Here is a 26,306-nt window from a genome sequence, read left to right as displayed (position 1 = left end):
AATATTTTAGAATAGTTTCTTCTTATCTTTATACTTACTTTATAAAGTCAGTCTGCATTTGTGCATCTTTGCAAGTACAGTTGAAATGTCTCACATACATAACCAATATTATGAATGAATATGAGAGAATGTGATGGAAGCGCGAAGGGGGTTTGGACAGTGTATTACTGCTGGGATCTGCACGGTTGTGGTGTGGCTATGTGTTCTGGTGTGTCAAGCCTGTATTAATATTCCTCAAACTGACTGAAAGCAGCCTCATGTCTCCGCCCTTCTTTTCTCCTCACAGTTGCCTTGAAAGGCAGCAATATTTGCACATAAAGATTCCCATGGGTGGTTATTTGATGTTCTTTCATCCCAGTCTTTCATTTGCAGATAACTGGCTGCCTAGGACCCCAGCAAGTCACTACTCTCTTCCCTTTCCTGTCTCCAGCCATCATCTTTCCTGCTTCCTCTTCACTCCAATCTCCTGGGTTTATCTAAACAGCATCCAAAAGCAGGCAACCATCACCAGCCAGGGCACAACACAGAATCACTGAAATGTCCATTTGGAAAAGGCACTCAATTAAGGATGTACATTGTTCACCTGTTCAGAGGAAATACTACAGCTAATGTGGCCCTTGGAAGATTCCACTTCATGCAAAAAATCAGGAATGTCTTAAATAAGAACCAAGAAGGACGTTGTTGGTCCGGAGTCTTGCCATTTCCCTAGTTAAGACTTTCGCTTCTGCCTCCTCTCCCAAGGTCTCCCCAATTACCCTTGGAAAATCAGGATGGTGAGCTGACAGTGCTGATTGATAGTCTGATATTGCAGCATAGGCAGACGGCAGTGGGAAGGCCCAGAGAATTCTTTCTTGGGTGTTCCCAATGGCACTCTAGAACAGGTACCCACAGCAGCAAGAGAGCAGTTCCAAATAGCAAGGCCCTGGGCAGAATCATGAAGTTTCTCTAAGAGGTCCTCCCATGCCTTACTCTGTCCTCACACCAAGAAATCGCTTCTCCCCATCCAGAGCTCTCCAGCTAATCTACACATATGCAAAGTTCCTCACCACAACACTGAAGACTGACTATCCCCAGACCATCACGTCTACAATTCTCTCTTCCTTATCACAAACACCATAAAGTGGAGATGACCGAGAGGTTTCACACCCCTCCTGACCTCCTTATTTTTATTATGGATTAAAAATAAACATCCTGAGGCACTTTTGAATAGGAATCTGTGATCTGACGGGAGAACACATGTGGAAGGTGGCCGAGCAGTCCTGTCTATGGTTTGTCAATCTGCATGGCCTCAACCCTCTACTGCCAGTTGCCTCTCTAGTCACAGCCCAGGAACCGGGTTGAAGCAGGCCTTAATCTTGCAGAGATGGTCTGCCGGCCTCATCGCTTGGTCCTCTGTTGCTTGGCAACCCAGCCTGAAGTATACTGACCCAGATATAGGTTCAGGTGATAAAGGGGTACTTAGACCCTCTCAATTCCCTCCCATTGAGGCAAAGTGGCCATGAAAGAGATCAGAGGATGCAGCATACAGCCCATGAATTCAGTGTGACTTGGAGCGTTCCCAGTATTTGTGTGATGGGTGAGATCTGTCTCTGGTTAATCCCAGGAGTATACTGAATGAATCTGACCTCCTCTTGTTTACATCCCTTAGAGTAGATTGTACAAAGTCTCTAGACTGGATTGGACACAGGAGAATATTCTGGAAGTGACTTGGACATAAACAGACCTCAAGGCCTTGCTTGGGCTGGAGGCACTGCCCAAGAATTGCTCAAAATCCGACCCAATCAAAAGTTACATGGCTCCCTACAATGAACAGACTAAAGTCCAGGCCCCTGTGTCCTTTACCATTGGCCTTTAGCTCTCCTGCTCTACCTCTTACTGCAACCTGCCCTACCCCTCCCTGACCCCCGTCTTCACCTCACTCAAAGCCACACCAGCACTTTGGCCCTGACTCAAACGTCTGCTTAAGTTACTCTGTCTGTCTGGAAATGCCCTTCCACACCACAGCTGCCAGTCAGAGAGCCACACCTCCTTCAAAACTTGACTCAAAACGCACTTCTTCCTTGGATGAAAATAACAACTCCTCCTGAAATAGCTAGTTTTCTCCCCCGGCCCCCCCCACCCCTGGAAACGCTGGCTAGCCTCCACTCCTTCTCCCATATTTTCATAGCAGGTGTGATAATTATAGCACTCAGCACAGCTGCCTTATACAGGCCTTGTCTACATTGCTGTCAAAGGAACTGTGTCCTTTAAAGGCTGATTTCTTTATTCTTCTATTTGGAACGAATGCATTCCATCTTAATTAATCCCTCCTCACGCTGACAAGCTCTTTTCCACCATCCCCTCTGGACTCACATCCTCAGGGGCACTCCATTAACAGGCCCTGCTTTTCCCAAGTCATTGTTGTCAGTCTTTCTCCCGATCCAGATATTATTAATGCTCATTCTTCTGAAGCCTCATTTGTCCCCATCCCTAGAAAGCAAGGTGGGTTCAGCATTACCAATGTTCTCTGGCCGTATCATCTATCTCTGTCTGAGCAGCTCATAATTATGACAAGTGTCTCCAAAAAAACACCTTGAGAAGTCTAGATGGAAACCAATGCCCCATGGAAACACATAAATATTTTATCAGGCTCTGAACAAGACTCTTACTCATAAATATTTAAACCCCTCGAGAACAGAATGCTCGATGGCTAATTAGAGTCAACTTGTACTGGGATGGGGAGCTGAGAGGAGGAGGTGAATACAACAGCAATGGCGGCAGGCATTCTACAGTCTCTTTTAAGGATCTAGAAACACTAAAAGTGCACCGGAGGGCTCCCCAGTTTGCCTGCGCACTCCTTTTCCAAGTGCTTTCCCTCTGCAGTGGAAGTCAGCACCCAGTGGGGCTGTCTAGGAAGGGCACTGTTGGGCTGCAGGCAGGCTGCCACATCAGTCATAGCCACCATAACCTTGCCATACTTCTCTCAGCACTGGTGGCACAAAGATTTTCAAAGAAGTACATAGAAGCCAAAATGAGGCAGACTCTATAAGAATATTCATGGCAGCTTTATTCAAAATAGCTCCAAACTGGAAACAACCCAAGTGTCCATCAATAAGAGAATGGATAAACAGAAGGTAGATATTCATATTGTGGAATACTATCTTGAAATAAAAATAAACAACTGTTATACTCAACCACATGGCTGAATCTCACAGACATTGTGCCAAGCAAAAAGAAGCCAGACACAAAAGTACATACAGTGTGAATGCATTTATATGTTCAGGAACCAGCAAGACTAATCTATGATAAAAGAAATCATAACAAAAGTTGCTTCTGGGGATTGGGAGTAACTAGAAAGGGGCAAGGGGTAAATTTCTAGGATTGAAATTTTTTATATCTTGTTTGGGATAAGGGTTTGTCAAAACTAGCCCAGCTCCTAACACAGGATTCAGCTTCAAAGCACTGTGGAGATAAGAGTGGCCACTGATCTCTAGGATCACCATCTACCTATAAAATATTGATTAACCTGAATTACTTACAAGGACTTCTAATATTTTACCAAGGGTTCTGTAACCCTTATGGGAGGCAATGTCTTGTCTGTGTCATTTAATTATCTAATTAATTCAACAATTATTTATTAATTGCCTACAATATGCCAAACAGGAACATCGCCATGAATAAAACAAAAAATTTCTTGTCCTTACTGAAGCTTACACTTGAGTGGGGGATATATGGATGATTAATAAAGAAACATATACTATTTAATGCTGGGTAATGGTAAGTACAGTGAAAAAAGCTAAAGCAGGGTCAGAGGACAGGGAGTGACAAAGTGCGGTTTGGGATCAGGTGGTCAAGGAAGACCTGATGGAGGAGGTCACATTTGAAAAGAGCCCTAAATGAACTAAGGAAAGAAGCACTGCCAGTATTTGAGGGAAGAGTGTTCAGGCAAAGAAAAGCAAGGAAGACAGTAAAGTGAGGGGAGAGTGACAGAATAGAAGGGCAAAGAGGCCAGATCACATAGGGCTTTGCTAAGTCCTGGTAGAGAGTTGGATTTTCTTCCAAGTGTGAGGGATTTTATTCCATTGGAGGGTGTTAAGCAGGGGAGTGAGATCATCCAACTGATGTTTTAAGAATGGGAAAAAGGAAGCAATGAAGAGATGTGCCTAGGATTCTTAGGGAAGAGTCAGAAGAATAAGATCCTCCCCCCACCCCGAAATGTCAATATCTTTCACTCATCTATTTCTTAACCACCTTCTGATTCGAGTTCTGTACGTCTGAAATTTTTCACAATAAAATGCTGGAGAAAAAAAAAAGAGAGGTAGGAACTTGGATCCTTTATCAGGCAAAATTCATCAGTAACTAAAGGTAAATGTTATGGTTCTCAATGCCCTTCTGCAAAATAAAGGCTCTGACTTTTAACTAAATGTGGAACATTCTTTTCAACTTTCAAATCCACCTTCTGGGCCCAAGTCAGTCCACGTTCCATTGTCTCTGTGGAAAGGCAGAGCCTCAGTGCTTCTTCTCTCTCCCCCTGCCCTCACTTACTCTCTGAAAACCTACAAGGGAGTTGAAAGAAATACAAATTTGGGAAAAGGAGGGACTTTTCAGAGAAGTTCTATACTCCCCCAACTCCATCTGGAAATGCCCTTATGGTCAAACAACAAAAAGGAAATAATAAAACCCTCAGCAGGAAACAAACTGTCAAGCACCTACTCTCCTCCCCAGAGAATCTCTTTCCCTCCATCATTACCCTCCCACTCTTTTGAGAGCCTTCTAGGCTGGAAGTCTAGGCTGGAAGTTGCTTCACCCCACCCACCCCAAGTCTCCCCTAGGCCACAACTCTGCTTTCACTAGACTTGTAAGTTCTCTATCCCCAGGCCACCATAACTCTGCCTCTGCCAAGCTCATTGCTAGCCTTTACTGGGGAACAGGGGAAAGCTAAAAGCTGGAGGGGAAAGAGAAAGGGGAATACAGGGAGCACTCCAGAGACAGTGGTGGCCCTGAAGTGGAATTAGGTTGGCAAAATGGGGACCAGAGAGGCACCAGTCCCCTCCCAAGAGATCCCTAACTCAAGCAAAGCCTGCCAAGGCATTTTCTTCTCCAGACTCAAACTGCCTTACACTATGTACAACCACTTCCTCAGCCATTTATCTCCATTTATTTAGCCATTTACACATTTGCTACAACTGCAGCAGGGGAAGAAGCTACTGTTTTGCAAGCCTGGCTGCTACCCAGCCTGCAGGGAGGCCTTCTATGCTGCATTTAGCCATTGGTGGAGAAAAATTAGTTTTCCTTTGCAGGCCTTGCTGCCTCATACAATTATATCAACAAATTTCCCAGCTTTTAATCCCCACCTGAAAATCTTTCACTTAGGGGTGCAATAATTTAATGTTGCCCTCCATATCCTGGTAAAGGACTACACCAGCAAAGACATTTCATTATAGGCTAGGACATAATTTGCCTATTATTCATGCACGCATGTACCTAGGAAACCAACAAAGGGAAGAGTAAGAGAGCAAGTAATGACGTCTCTCTCCCACAGATTCCTATTCGAAAATGTTAACAACAAATCTCAATTTTAAAGAAAAACCTCACGGTTCATATTCCGCAGCGTAGCACGTATAACTAGACATACACCATCCAAGTTCTAACAAGTGGCCTCTAGTTTCAGAGAGAGCTACAAGGATGCGGCAGCTCCCGGGCGACTCTCCTCTGCCCAGAACAAGGCAGTTCGACAGACCGCAGTACAATAAAACTTCCTCTGTTCAGGACCTCACAGTGCCCGTGAGAGAGTCCACCCTATCCGCCACCCGGCACCCTGGGGTGCACGTGCCCCCGCCCTCCGCCACCAGGCAGGTTTGGGGACAAGCTCGGTGAGGAGGCTCTGGGAGGTCTACACGCTGTTCCCGGATCCCTCCGATTCAGTAGACTGTCGTTCGTTTAACAAAACAAACAGCCGCAACCCCTCTTCCCGACAAATACCAGTAACCCTTCTCAGGAAGCTGCCACGGGCATCCCTGGTCAGGGACCACGGCTCGCCTCCAATTTCTAAGATAGTTTCTTTACCGTTTCCAAAGACGCTGCCCAGATTCTGGAGAGGAGAGAACGCCCTTCCCCCCTTTCCACATTTTACTTTAGAATTTAAGTGTTTAATGCTTTGTGGATATATCGTGTCCACAGAGAGGTCCTGCAAACTCCCGAATTTGGGATCCTCCAGGGCGCGCTGCTCACCTCACCAGGTCCCGGACCGCCGAGGAGCGCCTAGCCCACGGCCGGCGGCGGGACGCCCGCGGCGCCCGGGTCTCTCGCGGGTTCGCGGGGCCGGAAGGGATGGGGAGGGGCGGGGGCAGCACCGCAGGGCGCCGCGCCCATCTCCGAGCCAGGAGCCAGGAGGCGGGCGCGGAGGCGGCGGGACGGCGGGACGGCGGGACAGCGGCGCGGGGCCCTGATATCTACACTGGGCGCGCGGTGCCTTCGGGGCCGCCCCTGGCCGGCTAGGGCGGGGCCGGGCCTCCTGCCCCTCCCCTGGCACCGCCCCGCGCGCCGCGCCGAACCCGCCGCTCTGGCCGGGAGGGCGGGTCGGCCCCTTATGGCCCCGTACGCCACGGGGCCACGCGGACCCGTGTGCCGCGCCGGGCTGCGCGTGAGCAGCGGTTCCCCTGGGGGCTCCGCGGCGGAGCGGGGAGGAGGACGCTTAGGCTCTATTTCCCAGGAGCAGGAATTATGTCCGAGATTTTATCCAGGACGCTTCCCAGATCTCTCATTCGATACAGCCAGGCCCTTTCATTTGGAACATGCGGACACTGAGCGGAACCAATTTGATCCTCCTCCTTGGGGGCTGCTTTAGTTAAGAAGGCACGTGGGTTTATCTTCTCCTTAGGACAGCTGACTTACGAGACCAGAACCAGGGCTTCACTTCTGTGGTTCAGATTGAGGATTTGTCCTTCCCATCTCTGTGGGGCTTTTATTTTTCCTCAGAATTTCTCCTTGCTTTTAGCCCATTATTCTCACCATATTCTGCAAGATATTGGAATTTTTCTTCCAACGTGGTCCCCACCTTCAGTCCCAGTGTTCTTTTTCTCAAATTGAAGTATCCCCAAGCCCTCAGTTGGCCAGGCGCAGAAGGTTTTCCATCTTCCACCAAGGCCTGCCCTATTTACCTCAGAAATGTTTCTGGAACCTTTCCCCTCCTCTGCATTCCCATATTGCTGCTCCTGTTAGACTTTGATTACCTTGGCCCGAATCATTTTAAGTTTCCTTGCCTCCTGTCTCTCCCCACTCCCAAAACAGAACTAAGAATGTTGCTCTCCTGACAAAATAAGCAAAACATACCTCCCCTCCTCTGCCACAGACCTGCAGTAAACCCCCTCTGCAATTGGAATACAGTCCAAACTACTTTCCCAATTGGAAACCAGCTTACCTTTCCAACCTTCGGTCCACTCAACACCTGTGTTCCAGTTATACTGAGTTGCACCAATTGCCATTCTTTGAATATACCCTGGTTGTTTAATGCCCCTGTGTGTTTTGGTCACTCTGTTCCCTTATCCTGGATTTCTCTTTAACCCCTTCTTTACCTGCTGAATTGCTCCCAAGCCTTCAAGACCCAGCTGCCTTCTCCTTTAACGAAGTTCTTCCAGATCTTCCCAGTCAGAACTGGGAGATCAAATAATTCCCTTTCCCAGCACTCTGTGCTTCTGTTACAGCACTCACTAAGTTGGTCTGTATGCTACAGCTGGCCGTGTTTTCTTGTCTCCCCACTGTCAGAGCTTGCAAGGCAGGAGGTGTTTCTGACTCAACTTCATCCCCCATGGCGATTGGCCACACACGTTTTAAAATAAATAACCATTCTTTGGTTGTATATAAACTGTGCTTATTGTAAAAATTCAAATATTTAAATGTATAAGGAAGGAAATTAACCCGCAACACACTGAAATAACCACTGTTAATGTTTTGATGATCGTATTTTCATGAATATCTTTATGCATATGTCCCTCCACCATATATGCACAAATGGAATGATTTCATGTATACTATGTTTAGGACACCCTCTGTTTTAGTTTTCTCCCCTCACTACTCTCCCTCATTCTCAACTATTTAAAAAGTTAAGCATGCTAATATAACCATATATATTGATATCTATCTATCTATATATTTTACAAAGTGAGTAATTATAGTGTAAACATTTCTCTGCTTCTTGCTTTTCTCATTAAACAATGTTATATAAATCCTTCCAGTTCAACTGGTATAGCTCTGATTCGTTCTTTTATTTTAGAGACTGCATAATGTTCCACAGTATGGATGTACCAAAATTTTTTCAAGTTTCCCTATTCATGACATTCAAATTCTTTTAAAAAAAATTGTCACTGCCACCAACATTTCAATAAACATCCTTATGTGTATATCCAAATGCCCTGGTACTTTAATTTCTGAGGGACTGATTCCCAGGTATGAGATTGGTCTATTTAAAATGTTAATAGATTGCCTTCTTAAAGACTGTAACAATGTACTTTGCATAATTTAGCCATTCTGGTAAGTGAATAGTGATAATTTGTTGTTCCTTTAATTTTTATTTCACTGACTACTAGTGAAGCTGTTCATGTTTTCTCTTTCTTTCCCCTTTTGGATTTTCTGTTCTGTAAATTGCTAATCATATACTTAGTTCATTTTTCTTTTTGAGTTACTGGTCTTTTCAAAGTGTAAGAATTTCTTGTATATTATAGATAGTAATCCTATATATGTTGTATGTTAATATGTTGTATGTTTTGAAAGTATTGTACTTTCCCCAATCTCTCATTTATCTTTTAACTTTGTTTGGAATTTAAAAACCAACTACAACTAATTCCAGTTGGTGTCAAGTTAATATCACATGTCTTATAACAAGTCAACATAGCACTTAGGAAACTAAAATAGATTTTGCTGTTTCAAACTTCCTTGGGAAACCAATCTTCTATTTCAGTATTTAAAAAATTTGACATACCATCCTACTCTGTAATCCCATACTCAGTCACTATTAATCACATTGCCCCATTCACAAATATAATTCTGTTTATAGTATAATATAAATTTGCTATATATTATTATCTGGCAGAGTCACATTAAATAGACCATTTTGATTCACTAAAATTATGGTTAACAAAATGTTAACTCATTTAGTGGTCATCACTTATTTATTTATTTTTGCCCAAACCTACTTATTTGGGAAAATGCCTCCCATGTAATTCTAGAGGTCTGCCAATCTGGCAACCCCACTCTTTTGAACATAATAGTGGGCATGACCCACACTAGAACAGATAGACTCTATGTCCCAGGAATTTGAATCTTGAATTTTATTTTTTATTTTATTTATTTATTTTTTGAATCTTGAATTTTAGATTGACACTCTCTTAAAATAACTGTCCTTAATCCCAGCCACTAAAATCTTCAGATCTGCCTTGCTTCTTTCGATTGTATGTATTCAGTAATTTTCTTAGTGGGTGCCCTGGCATTGTAGTTAACATCTGTGCTTAAAATAATCTAATTTGGAGTAAGACCAACTTAATTTCAATAGCATACAAAGTTTTGCTCCAGTATAGCTCCATTCCCACTTTTGTGATATTATTTTCACACAAGTATTTGTATCCTTTTTGTACTATAAGCTCATCAACACAGTTTTAAATTAATTACTTTTTTCATGCAGTTTATTTAAAAATCAAATAGGAAAAGAGAGTTACAAACAAAAATATATTTATACCGTCTTTTGTATTTATTTGTGTAGTATGTTTACCAGTGCTCTTTATTTCTCCGTGTGGATTTGAGCTACTGTCTAGTGTCCTTTTATTATAGCTTAAAGGACTTCTTTTAGCATTTGTTGAGGTCAGGTGTGCTAACCACAAACTCTTTCAGTTTTTGTTTTCTTGGAATGATTGAATTTCTCCTTCACTTTTAAGGACAGTTTTGCTGGATATAGAATTTTTGGTTGACAGTTTTTTCCTTTTATTACTTTGAATATGTTGTCCCACTTCCTTCTGGTCTCCATAGTTTCTGATGAAAAGTCAGCTGTTAATTTTTATTGAGGATCCCTTGGATGTGAAGAGCCATTTTTCTCTTTCTGCTTTAAAGATTCTGTCTTTGGTTTTCTAAAGTTTGACTATGATGTGTCCAGGTATGGATCTCTTTGTGTTTATCCTACTTACAGTGTGTTGATCCTCTTGGATGTGTAGGTTAATTCTTTTCATCAAATTTGGGAAATTTTAAGCCATCATTTCTTCAAATATTGTTTTTGCCCTTTTTCTCCCTCTCCTCTCCTTCTGGGACTCCCATTATGCTTATGTTGGTACACTTGATGGTGTTGCACAAGTCTTTGAGGCTTTCTTCATTTTTCTCTTTTCTTCTTTTTGTTCTTCAGATTGCATTATCTCAAGTGACTGATCTTCAAGTGTGCTGACTCTTTCTTCTACCTATTAAATCTGCTGTTAAGCCCCTCTAATTTGTTATTTCATTTGTAATTTTCAACTTCAGAATTTCAACTTGGTTCTTTTATTTTAATAACTTCTGTCTCCTTATTGATATTCTAGGTTTTGTGAGACATCAATCTCATTCTTTTTTTAAAATCTTTATGTGTGATTTCTTTTAATTCTTTGAACATATTTATAATAGCTGACTTGAAAACTTTGTCTAGTAAATCCAAAATGGATTAAAGTTAGCACTGGAACTCTGACCAAGTTAAGCCCCTAAAGGTCGTTCATGCTAATCCTTCTTAAGAAAAAGATACCCTCCATACTTCACCCTCTAGGCTCCTCATCTTGACTCCCTTTTAATTTTGTTCCACAAGGAATTTAAAATAAGGTCCCAGAATTTTTACCTTGAAATTGACTTGAAAGCCACCAGAATTTCCAGGCTTCCCACACTTTAACCAACTAGTAGCATCAGGAATTAAGACTCAGGAAAAAAAAAAAAAAAAAAAAGAATTAAGACTCAGCATCCAGCTCAGTTCCCTAAGATGCTCCCTGCCTGACCTCAAATTGACCTCCAAGGGTTGGCTCCAATTTGCTCTACCATGTAGAGGGCTGTGGCTGGTTTGTGAATGGTACATTCTAAAAATGGACTATTATCAGAATGGCATGCATACTTTTTTTTTTTTTGCGGTACGCAGGCCTCTCTCTCTTGTGGCCTCTCCCGTTGCAGAGCACAGGCTCCGGACGCGCAGGCTCAGCGGCCATGGCTCATGGGCCCAGCCACTCTGCAGCATGTGGGATCTTCCCGGACCGGGGCACGAACCCATGTCCTCTGCATCAGCAGACGGACTCTCAACCACTGTGCCACCAGGGAAGCCCCATGCATACTTTTGTTATTATTTTTTCAACAACTACCTATCAAGTGTAGGAGATAACAGCCTCTCCCTTTCCATAACTTCTTGCCTTGGTCCAAAACATAGTTCTGCTTTCTCGGAAGTGTTAAGGAGAAAGTGTCAATCCTTTGTTCTTTCACCTCCCACTTGTTTCTTACGGGAAATACAATGATTTGTGTGATTGTTATTTTAGAAAAAGGATCTTTGCATTTACATAGCCAAGTCCTTCTTTGACTTTCTGTGGAATGATCCTGCTCGCAGGAGGTATACGTTCTTCTTCATATGGTAGACTAACTAGAACAGACCCTGCTTCTTTAGATGGCCTGTGTTTGTACAAGTTCTGCCTGTGCTTGGGTGGTTCAGTTCAGTTTGGGAGGAAGGAGTGTGAAACACATTTTGATTTCTAATCCAGGCTGTGTTCTCCAATCTAACATTACCATAAAAAGCTTAAATTTGGGGAATTTCCTGGTGGTCCAGTGGTTAGGGCTCCACACGTTCACTGCTGAGGGCCTGGGTTTCATCTCCGGTTGGGAAACTAAGATCCCACAAGCTGCACAGCACAGCCAAAAAAAAAAAAAAAAAAAGCTGATATTTGAATTATAGTCTGGTTCCTGGATTTATATTTCTATTTTTCAGAACTCAGAGGCAAAAGGGATATGATTCTCCTTCTAGCACTCCAATTATCGGTGTTCATTTTGTACAATATATTTCTAGGAGCTATGAGGAATTCAAAGGATTATGTACATGGTCCCTGCCCTTTAAGAAATTTGTAGTTTTGTAGTACTGTAGATCTAAGACATAAACAAATAATAACAATTCAAATGAGAATATCATCATAAAATATTTTGGAATCATTTTCTGGTTTAAGGTTTTGTGATAGGTACTAAGGATACAGATATGTTATGGTTTCTGCTTTCGAAGACCACACAGAGCAATCTTCACAGAGAAAAGGGAATTTGACCTCATTTAAGAAGGATAAGATTTCAAAGGGCAGAGATGGGAGAAGATATGCCGGGTAGAGGAAATAACACGAGCACGAACTCAGAGGCAGGAATCAAGGCAAGCAGTCCATTTTTGTTAAAACTGGAGGGATCTTTGAGCAAAGCAATGGAAGATAACTAGACAGGTAATTGGAACTAGATTGTGTGGTTTCTTGATTTCTGGCCTAATCAGAGGCATTAGAGCCTAACGGTTAAGTGTCAGTGCCTCCAGGTAGAAAGAAAGGCTCCCAATAGAGGCTCTAAATGTCTTAAGAGGAGGAAGATGTCCCCCAAATAAATACTTTCCTCTACAATTTACTTGGTACACAGTTACAGAATATCAAAACTGGCAATGACTTTAGAAATATGCTAGTTCAACATTCTCATTTTTAAAATGAATAAAGAAGCTCAGAGAGATGAAGTAAATATTCATACCTAAAAACCTTAAAGACGATGCTAATGTCAGAAATCTATCCCAAGAAATAAAAGCAGCGAGAGCATCATTATTGAAAAAGAAGGGCAGATGCTCTCCAGAATTCCAATAACACAACAGGTAAGAACTGTTTCAGGAACACAACTTGAATAATTTCCTATAAAGTAAGTGGGAAGATTTCTGGTCCTTACATTTGTGGATACTGGTCTTGTGTGAACCAGAGGGACCGAGTCACAGTAATTAGTAGATTATTTTTAGTTTTTTTTTTTTTCATGTTATAGTCATGCCCCTAAATGACTCTTAGGTTAACTTTTCAATCTCCAGTAAGCCTTTAAAAGGTAATAGACGTCTTTTGTTGGTGCTTGCTGGGATGATGGGTGGCCACTGGAAAGGGGTGCCATTATGAGTCTTAGCAGGGAACCTGTCTCCTAGGCCTTACTTGTCAAACAGTCAGTTCTGTGGAACAGGCAGGAACAAGATACAGAGAGGAACACCTGTGGGAAACAGAAGTAAACACTATATTAAGAATAATTAAATTAATAAAATGGACATTCTGCAAACTACTTTTGTCCCCAAATGTTTAATGCACTGTGGCCCCACATAGCCAGAGGGAGAGTTTTAATGAGCATAAGACTCCTTGAAACTAGATGTCCAGAATCCAACACAGTTGACGCAAGCTGCCAGTCCTTCGAGGTTGAGAAGCTTTCTGGTTGTCCAGTACTTCTTGGGGATAGAAGTTGAGAAGGGCTCATCCTTAGTGCTCTTAGGCAAATGTCTTTTTTGCTTTTTTAAAAAACAAATTTATTAATTCACATCACATACAATTTACCCATTCAAACTTTACAGTTCAGTAGTTTTTAGTATATCCACAGATATGTACAACCATCATATCATCATAGTCAATTTTAGAATAATTTTATTACCTCAGAAAGAAACCCTAGATGATGAGAATGAAATGTAGAATTACTATATGATCCAGCAATTGCAATTCTGTGTATATGCCCAAATGAATTGAAAGCAGGAACTCGAACAGATATTTGTATATTCGTGTTCATAGTAGCATTATTCACATGAGGCAAAAGGTGGAAGCAACCTAAATGTCCATCAGCAAATGAATGGATAAACAAAATATTGTATACACATACAACAGCCTTATAAAAGAATAAAAGTCTGATACATGCTACAACATGGATGAAAATATTATGCTAAGGGAAATTAGCCAGTTACAAAATGACAAATATTGTGTGATTTTACTTATATGCAGGATCTAGCATAGTCAAGTTCATAGAGACAGAAGTAGAATGATGACAGGTGCTTGTGGTAAGGTTACTGAAACAGTATGGAAATATAAAATTTAGAATGTATTTCCTAATTCCTCATACAGATATATCTTCACTTAAGAATATATCACGACATTTTTCATGTTAGCTCACAAGAATTTATTTCATTGTTTTTAACAGTTGCTCAGTACTGTAGTCCATTATATGAATGTGCCATTATTTGTTTTAGCATTCTCCATTGATAAAATTTGTGTAGCTTCTACTTTTTCACTGAAATGACACAATCAAGATATTTACACTGTTTCTTTGTGCTAGTGTTTCCTGGAAGTGGGATTTCTGAGTCAAAGGTTATGGAAATACAGTGGTGTGTAACCTGCTTTTTTTAAAAAACCTATTAATATATTATGATCCTCTTTTCAGGTCATTAAATATTTAATTTAGCTGCCTAATATAATTTATGGATGTATTAAATTTTATTTTTCCAATCTCCTAACATTAGAAATTGAGTTATTTCTAGATCTTCACTAGATTGTTTGATTATAAAAAACTTTGCTTTAGGGGCTTCCCTGGCGGCGCAGTGGTTGAGAGTCCGCCTGCCGATGCAGGGGACACGGGTTCGTGCCCTGGTCCGGGAAGATCCCACATGCCGCGGAGCGGCTGGTCCCGTGAGCCATGGCCGCTGAGCCTGCGCATCTGGAGCCTGTGCTCTGCAACGGGAGAGGCCACAACAGTGAGAGGCCCGCGTACCGCAAAAAAAAAAGAACAAAAAAACAACTTTGCTTTAAACATTACTTTAGCTAAATCTTTGCACGCAGCTTAAAATTATACTCTTAAGATGAATTCTTAGGTATAGAATTGCTCATTCAAGGAGTATGTACATTACAGAAATAATACATAGTCATTCTAGATTAGAAAAATATTGATAGGCCAGAAAATCAAACATGAATAACCTCATCACCCAGAGGTAACCATTGGTAACTATTTTGTCTGCATACTTTTTCTTTACACAAATGCAAATAGAGAGTATATGCTGCTTTGAACTACCTATGATAAGCATGCTTTCATTTATCTCCATTATCACTTTTAACATCTGCACAGTGTTCTAGCTTATAAATGGGCCAAAATGTATTTGCACAGTCCTTATTGCTGGGCATTTAGGTTCTTAATGTACATATTTTGAAAACTTTTCAGGTGAATGCAGTACATACAGGGGCAATCATCTCACTGTCAAGAAGCCCTGAGCAAAAGGTTCCTGCCTTTTTGTGGATCTGTGAGCCAGGGGGAAGGAGAGAGACAGAAGGGCTATCAGTGCAAAGGTACTGACTCGAAGTAGAGAAAAGTGCTTCAGCCAAGGCCCCCAACAAGGAAGCCTCTGAATGGAGACATCTGGGTTAGGAAGGTAGATATGTGTATGACCATGGCTGGTTGGATTAGGGAGAAGGCAGGCTGAGTCCTGGACCACAACCCCTCCAGAAAATTGCAATGGATTGGCAGTGCATCAAGTCTGGTGTGGGGAGGGCAGCTTCGCCCCCTGAGGCCTGCCAGGCAAAGCCCTGTAATTTTCAATGATCAGTTCTAAACGATCACACATACGATTTTGGCCTGGAGCTGGACTCTTCAATAAATAATGACAAACTGCCGAAACTTGTCCAGTATCCCTTCCCACCAGAGTATGCGAGAGTGCCAGTAGAAATGGTAGTTTGTCAGGGACCCAGTAGAGAAGACTGAAATGATTTCTTTTGGGGTGGATAAACTGACATCTGAGGGCAGGACAAAGAGTTCCAGCACGACTGGGCAATGGGATGAGCCCAAGAATCCTAAGCAGGCTGAACCAGGATCTGATGTAACGGGTCCACTCCTTTTGGGAGATGAGACTGAGTCGTCTCCATTGTCCACTCAGCCGAGGGCTCTACTTTTGGAGTGAATTCTAAGCACATGTTGTGTGAATGCTTGGCTCTGCTCCGTGACCTCAGAAAGTGATGATAAATTTCCTAAATTTTTATTTTTTCTTAAGAAGAACGTAGGGGCTGACGTAGCGAATGGACTTGAGGACATGGGGAGGGGGAAGGGTAAGCTGGGATGAAGTGAGAGAGTGGCATGGACATATATACACTACCAAATGTAAAATAGATAGCTAGTGGGAAGCATCCACATAGCACAGGGAGATCAGCTCGGTGCTTTGTGACCACCTAGTGGGGTGGGATAGGGAGGGTTGGAGGGAGATGCAAGGGGGAGGAGATATGGGAATATATGTATATGTATAGCTGATTCACTTTGTTATAAAGCAGAAACTAACATGCCATAGTAAAACAATTGTACTCCAATAAAGATGTTTAAAAAAAATAAAATAAATAAAATAGATAATCAACAAGTATCTACTGTATAGCACAGGGAAGAACTCTATTCAGTATTCTGTAATAACCTACATGGGAAAAGAATCTGAAAAAGAATGGCTATATGTGTATGTATAACTGAATCACTTTGCTGTACACCTGAAACTAACACAGCATTGTAAATCAACTATACCCCAATATAAAATAAAAATTAAGTTAAAAAATAAAAGAAATAATCTATTTTGGTTTGTCCCTCTTAAGTTTCCTCTAAACCTTATAGATATTTTTAGCTTGCACTATTTCACTGAGTAATGGATTCTCTCATTCCATTTCCCACAGTGTGTACTTCATGTTTTCAATTTTTCTGCTTCAAGCTTTAAATACTTTGAAATGTAATGGAGAGTAAGCATTGTCTGGTTATAATGGAGAGTAAGCATTGTCTGGTTATAATGGAGAGTAATCATTTTCTGGTTATCTCATCCACACCCTTCATGATTTCATAAACATTTTATCACATCTCCTTTCAGTCTTCATTGTTTTGGCCTGGTCGATTCCTTTTTTTTTTTTTTAATTTATTTTTTATCTTTTGGCCAAGGTGTGTGGCATGTGGGATCTTAATTCCCCGACCAGGGATCGAACCCGTGCCACCTGCAGTGCAAGTGTGGAGTCTAGCCAGTGGACCACCAGAGAAGCCCCTGGTCTATTTCTTTTTAACCCATTAGATGGATGATTCTCAAGCCTTTTGGCTACCAGAGGTGGACCTTCCTGTTTCACTAAATTATTATTGTGATTATTACCAACACTATTATTATTTTAAGTATCTACCATAGGGAAGCACCATTGTAGGTTCTCAGAGAGGGACACATAGTTGAATAACTTATGATCCCTGATGAACCTACTATTCTCTTTGCTTGGCCTGTAGAAGTAGCCCGCTGGGCCAAGTGTTTAGAGCAGAGATCAAAGAAGACATTCTAGGGGGATAATCTCTTTCTAGGCCACAGGGCTGTTTGACTCTTTAGTAATGAACATAAATAGAAATTAATTTTCTTAACTCTTTTTGTCATGGAAGTAGATTCTCTGCAAGGGTGAGGGTTATTAGACCTCACAGTTCTAGTTTTGTTGTTTTTTTTTTTACATCTTTATTGGAGTATAATTGCTTTACAATGGTGTGTTAGTTTCTGCTTTATAACAAAGTGAATCAGTTATACATATACATATGTTCCCATATCTCTTCCCTCTTGCGTCTCAGTTCTAGTTTTGCCTAGAGATTCTCCCTCGGTGTAAGGAGTTCTGACACCAACTACCTAGAGTTAGTGCAAACTTCACAGGTTAAGGGTACAGTCCTCCATAAGACTGTCTTTACTACAAACACCAGCTGCAAATTGGTGTTCATTAGCATAAACTATCAGGTGTGATCTGGGGAGCCAACCACAAATAACAAAGACACTTTTATGACTGAAAATTTCAAGGATTTGGAGGTGGATTCCCAGGACCTGGGGAAAAAGGCCAGTTAAATTTTTAAAAATACAACCCCCTTGGGGTCTCTCCCTAGGCAACTAAACATTAGCCTCAAGGGGTGCTAGCTTCTCCTCTACCCTCCAGGCTCAGTATTCACAACAGATCCACTGCCTTCTGGTAGTACCTGTTCTCAGGGCTGACAGAGGCAAGACATTACTCTGTAGCTAATTATTAGAGGTCAAGTATATCCACATAAAATAGTCCAACATCTACACAGCAAATACTCATATGATAGCAGGGGAATTGGGACTGTGTATTCCCACTCCGATTTCTTTTTCTTCCTGCTCCTGCAGAAGACAAAGTAAACTGAGAAGTTTTGTTCTACCAGGAGTTTTGGTCTTCAAAGATGTTGAAGGGAGTATTAGGGAGGGTTTGGTAAACAGGCATTCCCATTTGCTGTTGATGGTAGTGTAGATCAATATAACCTTTTTGGAGAGTAATTTGTAAGTAGCTAAATGCATGTAACAAGAAATTGAGAGGGACTTTTTCCCTTCCTAAATTGCATTTAAAACTGAAAGCTTACCCTATTAGACACTAGGTAAGAAAAACTATATCTATCTATCTATATATACATTTTTAAGACAGCCATCAACTGATCACCTTAAGATGGGGTCAAATACCTCCCTAGGGCTTCTGGAAGGAAGCAAAACTGGCAATACTATCATCAACACACCTCAACAACCATGCTGAGTCAAGTTAAGAAGACTGGAAAAGAGTGGGATGAATGATGAGTGGTGGTCTTGTGAGAAAAGACTACCATAATCACCATGAGAGTCTTTTCCCTTCTTTGTGAGAGGAAAGGAGGGATGGTTTCCCCTTCCTGAATCCAAATGAGTGTGGACCCCAAGGGTGGCAAGGGGACTTTATTGTTCTATGGATTGAGAGGAGAGGACCCTACACAAGGTTTCTGGGCTTGAAATATCTTTCCAGTACTGCATCCAAGAAGGTTACCCATTCAGGGAGCAACAGCGGTGAAGTGGACCCTAGTGGTCCAGTGGTGGGAGCTCAGGAAGAAGCTGAGCTAGAGCCATGTCGCCCACACTGGGGAATGTGCAACAGAGAAGGAGGCCTCACAAGACACAGGACACACAAAAATCTTGATGCCTGCCATACAAATAACATCAACTATCTGCCTGGTCAGCCAGAGAAACAGCACAGCCAACAAGATACAATTAAAGTCAAGAAGTGTTTGCTTTGTTCCCACCACCATTCCTCCTCTGCTTCTCTCATTGAAGGAGCCCTTCCAAGTATCTCAAGGGAAACGGAGAGCTTTGAATCAACTTTGAAGTTTTAAATGGACTGGAAAGTTATGGAATCTGCTCAAGATGCCTTAAAAGCCTGAAGGGTATTCAAAATAACACAGTTGAAAATGATCGTTTGAGAAACAAAACCATTTCACGTTTAGACTCTACAAAGAAGAGAGTCTTTTAAATAAACCAGTTACATGCATATGCTCTTTGATTCTGGAATTCCACAGTTAGGAATTGAGACTAAAGATATAGTAGCTAATGTATGACACATTATATATACAAGGATGGTTACTGCAGCATTATTTGTAATAGCAAAGAGAGCAGTAACAAAAAGAAAAAAAAACAATAGCAACAAAAAACTAGAAACAATATGATGCTATCAATTGGATACTGGTGAGAGAAGACAATGTGAGGATGAAAGGAGAGGTCAGAGTGATGTGGCATCACAGGCAACCTCTAGAAGTGAGAAAAGGCAAGGAAATGGACTCTCTCCCGGAGATTCCAGCCCTGCCAACCTGGTCTCGTGTTCTGACATCCAGACATTAAAATAATAAATCAGTGAAAAAAAATCCTACCAAGATTGGTTCAAGATAGCGGAGTAGAAGGATGTGCTCTCACCCCCTCTTGTGAGAACAGCAGAATCACAACTAACTGCTGAACAATCATTGACAGGAAGACATTGGAACTCACCAAAAAAGATACCCCATATCCAAAGACAAAGGAGAAGCCACAATGAGACGGTAGGAGGGGCGCAATCACAATAAAATCAAATCCCATAACTGCTGCGTGGGTGACTCACAAACTGGAGAACATTTATACCACAGAAGTCCACCCACTGGAATGAAGGTTCTGAGCCACACGTCAGGCATCCCAATTTGGGGGTCCGGCAGTGGGAGTAGGAATTCCTAAAGAATCAGACTTTGAAGGCTAGCGGGACTTGACTGCAGGACTTCGACAGGACTGGGGGAAACAGAGACTCCATTCTTGGAGGGGACACACAAAGTAGTGTACGCATCAGGACCCAGGGGAAGGAGCAGTGACCCCATAGGAGATTGAACCAGACCTACCTGCTGGTGTTAGAGGGTCTCCTGCGGAGGCAGGGGGTGGCTGTCTCTCATTGTGGGGACGAGGACACTGGCAGCAGAGGTTCTGGGAGGTACTCCTTGGCATGAGCCCTCAGAGAGTCTGCCATTAGCCCCACAAGGGAGCCCGGGTAAGCTCCAGTGTTGGGTCGCCTCAGGCCAAACAACCAACAGGGAGGGAACCCAGCCCCACCCATCAGCAGACAAGTGGATTAAAGTTTTACTGAGCACTGCCCACCAAAGCAACAGCCAGCTCTACCCACCGACAGTCCCTCCCATCAGGAAAATTGCATAAGCTTCTTAGATAGCCTCATCCACCAGAGGACAGATAGCAGAAGCAAGAAGAACTACAATCCTGCAGCCTGTGGAACAAAAACCATATTCACAGAAAGATAGACAAGATGAAAAGGCAGAGCGCTATGTACCAGATGAAGGAACAAGATAAAATCCCAGAAAAACAACTAAATGAAGTGGAGATAGGCAACCTTCAGGAAAAAGAATTCAGAATAATGATAGTGAAGATGATCCAGGACCTTGGAAAAAGAATGGAGGCAAAGGTCGAGAAGTTGCAAGCAATGTTTAACAAAGATCTAGAAGAATTCAAGAACAAACAAACAGAGATGAACAACACAATAATTGAAATGAAAAATACACTAGAAGGAATCAATAGCAGAATAACTGAGGCAGAAGAATGGATAAGTGACCTGGAAGACAGAATGGTGGAATTCACTGCTGCAGAACGGAATAAAGAAAAAAGAATGAAAAGAAATGAAGACAGCCTAAGAGACCTCTGGGACAACATTAAATGCAAAAACATTCACATTATAGGGGTCCAAGAAGGCCAAGAGAGAGAGAAAGGACCCAAGAAAATATCTGAAGAGATTATAGTCAAAACTTCTCTAACATGGGAAAGGAAATAACCACCCAAATCCAGGAAGTACAGTGAGTCCCTTACAGGACAAACCCAAGGAGAAACACGCCAAGACACATAGTAATCAAATTGGCAAAAATTAAAGACAAAGATCAATTATTGAAAACAACAAGGGAAAAATGACAAATAACATACAAGGGAATTCCCATAAGGTTAACAGCTGATTTCTCAGCAGAAACTCTACAAGCCAGAAGGGAGTGGCATGATATACTTAAAGTGATGAAAGGGAAGAACCTACAACCAAGATTACTCTACCCAGCAAGGATCTCATTCAGATACAATGGAGAAATCAAAAGCTTTACAGACAAGCAAAAGCTAAGAGAATTCAGCACCACCAAACCAACTCTACAACAAATGCTAAAAGGAACTTCTCTAAGTGGGAAACACAAGAGAAGAAAAGGATCTACAAAAACAAACCCATAACAATTAAGAAAATGGGAATAGGAACATAACATATCGATAATTACCTTAAACATGAATGGATTAAATGCTCCAACCAAAAGACACAGGCTTGCTGAATGGATACAAAAACAAGACCCATATATATGCTGTCTACAAGAGACCCACTTCATATCTAGGGACACATGCAGACTGAAAGTGAGGGGATGGAAAAATATATTCCATGCAAATGGAAATCAAAAGAAAGCTGGAGTAGCAATACTCATATCAGATCAAATACACTTTAAAGTAAAGAATATTACAAGAGACAAGGAAGGACACTACATAATAACCAAGGGATCAATCCAAGAAGAAGATATAACAATTATAAGTATATATGCATCCAACATAGGAGCACCTCAATACATAAGGCAACTGCTAGCAACTATAAAAGAGGAAATCAACAGTAACACAGTAATAGTGGGTGACTTTAACACCTCACTTACACCAATGGACATATCATCCAAACAGAAAATTAATAAGGAAACACAAGCTTTAAATGACACAATAGACCACACAGATTTAACTGATATTTATAGGACATTCCATCCAAAAACAGCAGATTACACTTTCTTCTCAAGTGCACATGGAACATTCTCCAGGATAGATCACATCTTGGGTCACAAATCAAGCCTCAGTAAATTTAAGAAAATTGAAATCAGACCAAGCATCTTTTCTGACTACAACGCTATGAGATTAGAAATCAATTACAGGGAAAAAACTGTAAAAAACATAACCACATGAAGGCTAAACAATACGTTACTAAATAACCAAGAGATCACTGAAGAAATCGAAGAGGAAATCAAAAAATACCTGGAGACAAATGACAATGAAAACACGATGATCCAAAACCTATGGGATGCAGCAAAAGCAGTTCTAAGAGGGAAGTTTATAGATATATAAGCTTACCTCAAGAAACAAGAAAAATCTCAAATAAACAATCTAACCTTACCTAAAGGAACTAGAGAAAGAAGAAAAAGCAAAACCCAAAGTTGGCAGAAGGAAAGAAATCATAAATATCAGAGCACAAAAAAATGCAATAGAAACAAAGAAAAGAATAGCAAAGATCAATAAAACTAAAAGCTGGTTATTTGAGAAGATAACAAAATTGATAAACCATTAGCCAGACTGATCAAGAAAAAGAGGGAGAGGACTCAAATCAATAAAATTAGAAATGAAACAGGAGAAGTTACAACAGACACCACAGAAATACAAAGCATCCTAAGAGACTACTACAAACAACTCTATGCCAATAAAATGGACAAGTTGGAAGAAATGGAAAAATTCTTAGAAAAGTATTACCTTTCAAGACTGAACCAAGAAGAAATAGAAAATATGAACAGATCAATCAGAAGTAATGAAATTGAAACTTTGATTAAAAATCTCTCAACAAACAATAGTTCAGGACCAGATGGCTTCACAGGTGAATTCTATCAAACATTTAGAGAAGAGCTAACACCCATCTTTCTCAAACTCTTCCAAAAAATTGCAAAGGAAGGAACACTCCCAAACTCATTCTACGAGGCCACCATCACCCTGATACCACAACCAGAAAAATATATCACAAGAAAAGAAAATTATAGACCAATACCACTGATGAATATAGATACAAAAATCCTCAACAAAATACTAGCAACAGAATCCAACAACACATTAAAAGGATCATATACCATGATCAAGTGGGATTTATCCCAGGGATGCAAGGATTCTTCAATATATGCAAATCAATCAATGTGATAAACCATTTTAACAAACTGAAGGATAAAAACCATATGATCATTTCAATAGATGCAGAAAAAGCTTTTGACAAAATTCAACACCCGTTTATGATAAAAACTCTCCAGAAAGTGGGCATAGAGGGAACCTACCTCAACATAATAAAGGTCATATATGACAAACCCACAGCCAACATCATTCTCAATGGTGAAAAACTGAAAGCATTTCCTCTAAGATCAGAAACAAGACAAAGATGTCCATTCTCACCACTATTATTCAACATAGTTTTGGAAGTCCTAGCCATGGCAATCAGAGTAGAAAAAGAAATAAAAGGAATATAAATTGGAAAAGAAGAAGTAAAACTGTCACTGTTTGCAGATGACGTGATACTATACATAGAGAATCCTAAAGATGTCACCAGAAAACTACTAGAGGTAATCAATGAATTTGGTAAAGCTGCAGGATACAAAATTAATGCACAGAAATCTCTTGCATTCCTATACACTAATGATGAAAAATCTGAAAGAGAAATTAAGGAAACACTCCCATTTACCATTGCAACAAAAAGAATAAAGTACCTAGGAATAAACCTACCTAGGGAGACAAAAGACCTATCAGAAAACTATAAGACACTGTTGAAAGAAATTAAAGATGATACCAACAGATGGAGAGATATACCAAGTTCGTGGACTGGAAGAATCAATACTGTGGAAATGACTATAATACCCAAAGCAATCCACAGATTCAATGCAATCCCTATCAAATTTCCAATGGCATTTTTTACAGAACTAGAACAGAAAATCTTAAAATTTGTATGGAGACACAAAAGACCCCGAATAATCAAAGCAGTCTTGAGGGAAAAAAACGGAGCTGGAGGAATCAGGCTCCCTGACTTCAGACTATACTACAAAGCTACAGTAATCAAAACAATATGTTACTGGCACAGAAACAGAACTATAGATCAATGGAACAGGATAGAAAGCCCAGAGATAAACCCATGCACCTATGGTTCTAATCTGTGACAAAGGAGGCAAGGATATACAATGGAGAAAAGACAGTCTCTTCAATAAGTGGTGCTGGGAAAACTGGACAGCTACATGTAAAAGAATGAAATTAGAACACTCCTTAACACCACACACAAAAATAAACTCCAAATGGATTAGAGACCTAAATGTAAGGCCAGACACTATAAAACTCTTAGAGGAAAACATAGGAAGAACACTCTTTGACATAAATCACAGCAAGATCTTTTTTGATCCACCTCCTAGAGTAATGGAAATAAAAAGAAAAATAAACAAATGGGACCTAATGAAACTTCAAAGCTTTTGCACAGCAAAGGAAACCATAAACAAGACGAAAAGACAACCTTCAGAATGGGAGAAACTATTTACAAATGAATCAATGGACAAAGGATTAATCTTCAAAATATATAAACAGCTCATGCAGCTCAATATTAAAAAACAAACAACCCAATCCAAAAATGGGCAGAATACCTAAATAGACATTTTTCCAAAGAGGACATACAGATGGCCAAGAAGCACATGAAAAGCTGCTCAACATCACTAATTATTAGAGAAATGCAAATCAAAACTACCATGAGGTATCACCTCACACCGGTTAGAATGGGCATCATCAGAAAATCTACAAACCACAAATGTTGGAGAGGGTGTGGAGAAAAGGGAACCCTCTTACACTGTTGGTGGGAATGTAAATTGATACAGCCACTATGGAGAACAGTACGGAGGTTCCTTAAAAAACTAAAAATAGAATTACTATATGACCCAGCAATCCCACTACTGGGCATATACCCAGAGAAAACCATAATTCAAAAAGACACATGCACCCCAATGTTCATTGCAGCACTATTTGCAATAGCCAGGTCATGGAAGCAACCTAAATGCCCATCGACAGCCGAATGGATAAAGAAGATGTGGTATGGGCTTCCCTGGTGAGGTTATCCAGGACGTCATCCTTGTTCTGCCAGAAGTAGGTCTGAAGGATGGTCATCTTCTCCTGGGTGTCCTTCTCCACTTCAGTGCTGCAACTGCCGTGGGATCCCAGAGCTGCAGCTTCCTTAGCCTTGAACTCCTTCTCCCTCTGCAGGCGGTACTGTTCAATTTCAGCCAGGGTTAAAAATGTAATTACAGTCATACCAAAGCTTGTCATAGGGATCTAGCAATCATCTGGTTCGTTTTTATCCATTGGTCATTTACACACATCTTTCTTTTATAAGATGCTGCCCTCAGCAGAAATAAAAAACAGATAGTTTGTTTCAAAGCTGCCTATTGACTTATCCACTACAACGAACCCCTGGAAGTAATCTAAAGGGTAGAATTTTAATTGCAGATTCAGGGGCAAAGTTCTCATTATTCCACTAACACTGCCCCTGGCTGCTTGTGCACTGGTTTAGGAGGAAAGATTAAAAGACCCAAATAGAGGTGATTAAAAAGGGTGGGGTGAGTGAAGCCAAGAACTTATAAATATTTGAGAGCTACAAAAATGGAAAGGAGTTTTGAACACAGATAATTGTAGACTCAAAGTAAGGAAAAAACTCAGAGATCATTGTTGAGTTAACAAACAGGTTAAAATTACAAATAATGACAAAGTTCTAAAATTGTAGAAGCTTTCTAGCTGTTACATAAGCTTAATTTCCAAGAAGTTACACTTATTTCACAAATCTTTATTTAATTCAGCTTAAAAAAAAACCAAAGCAACATTAAATCCTGTCTTTATTCATAGAAAGAAAATACCCATAGTAACATTTTAAGAATATTTTTTCTTTGAGTTTCCATGGCATCATGAGCAAGTTTACTTTTCCATTTAAGTTTTCCATATATTTACAGAGGTCTTAAGATTGCAATACTATTCAGATTTAAGCAATGAAATAATCATGTAATCTTATAGCTAGACCTAAAAGAAACTGGGGTAGAAATTATGCATAGTGCTTATAAAAATGTGTAGTTGAGCTTTTCTTACTGTTTCTTAGCAAGAGAATCTATGTTTATGGATGAACTATAGTGTTTTCTTCTAGGCAGATGTC

General features: G+C 40.7%; 1 protein-coding gene across 3 annotated transcripts in view; it reads right to left on the bottom strand.

Annotated features, from left to right (window-relative positions):
• GPR156 (G protein-coupled receptor 156) overlaps positions 1 to 6,722 on the bottom strand; it is a 94,844-nt gene extending 88,122 nt beyond the window's left edge. For all 3 annotated transcript variants that reach the window (XM_079922643.1, XM_079922645.1, XM_079922644.1), the window contains exon 1: positions 6,211 to 6,722. The gene's annotated coding sequence lies outside the window, so the exon portion shown is untranslated. The remainder of the gene's footprint in view (positions 1 to 6,210) is intronic.
• Positions 6,723 to 26,306: the final 19,584 nt, after the last annotated feature.

The sequence above is a fragment of the Stenella coeruleoalba genome, assembly GCF_951394435.1.
Source record: "Stenella coeruleoalba genome assembly, chromosome: 5".
NCBI classification, from domain to species: Eukaryota; Metazoa; Chordata; class Mammalia; order Artiodactyla; family Delphinidae; genus Stenella; species Stenella coeruleoalba.
The sequence above is the reverse complement of the archived record's forward strand: the minus strand, read 5'-3'. Positions and strand labels throughout refer to the sequence as shown.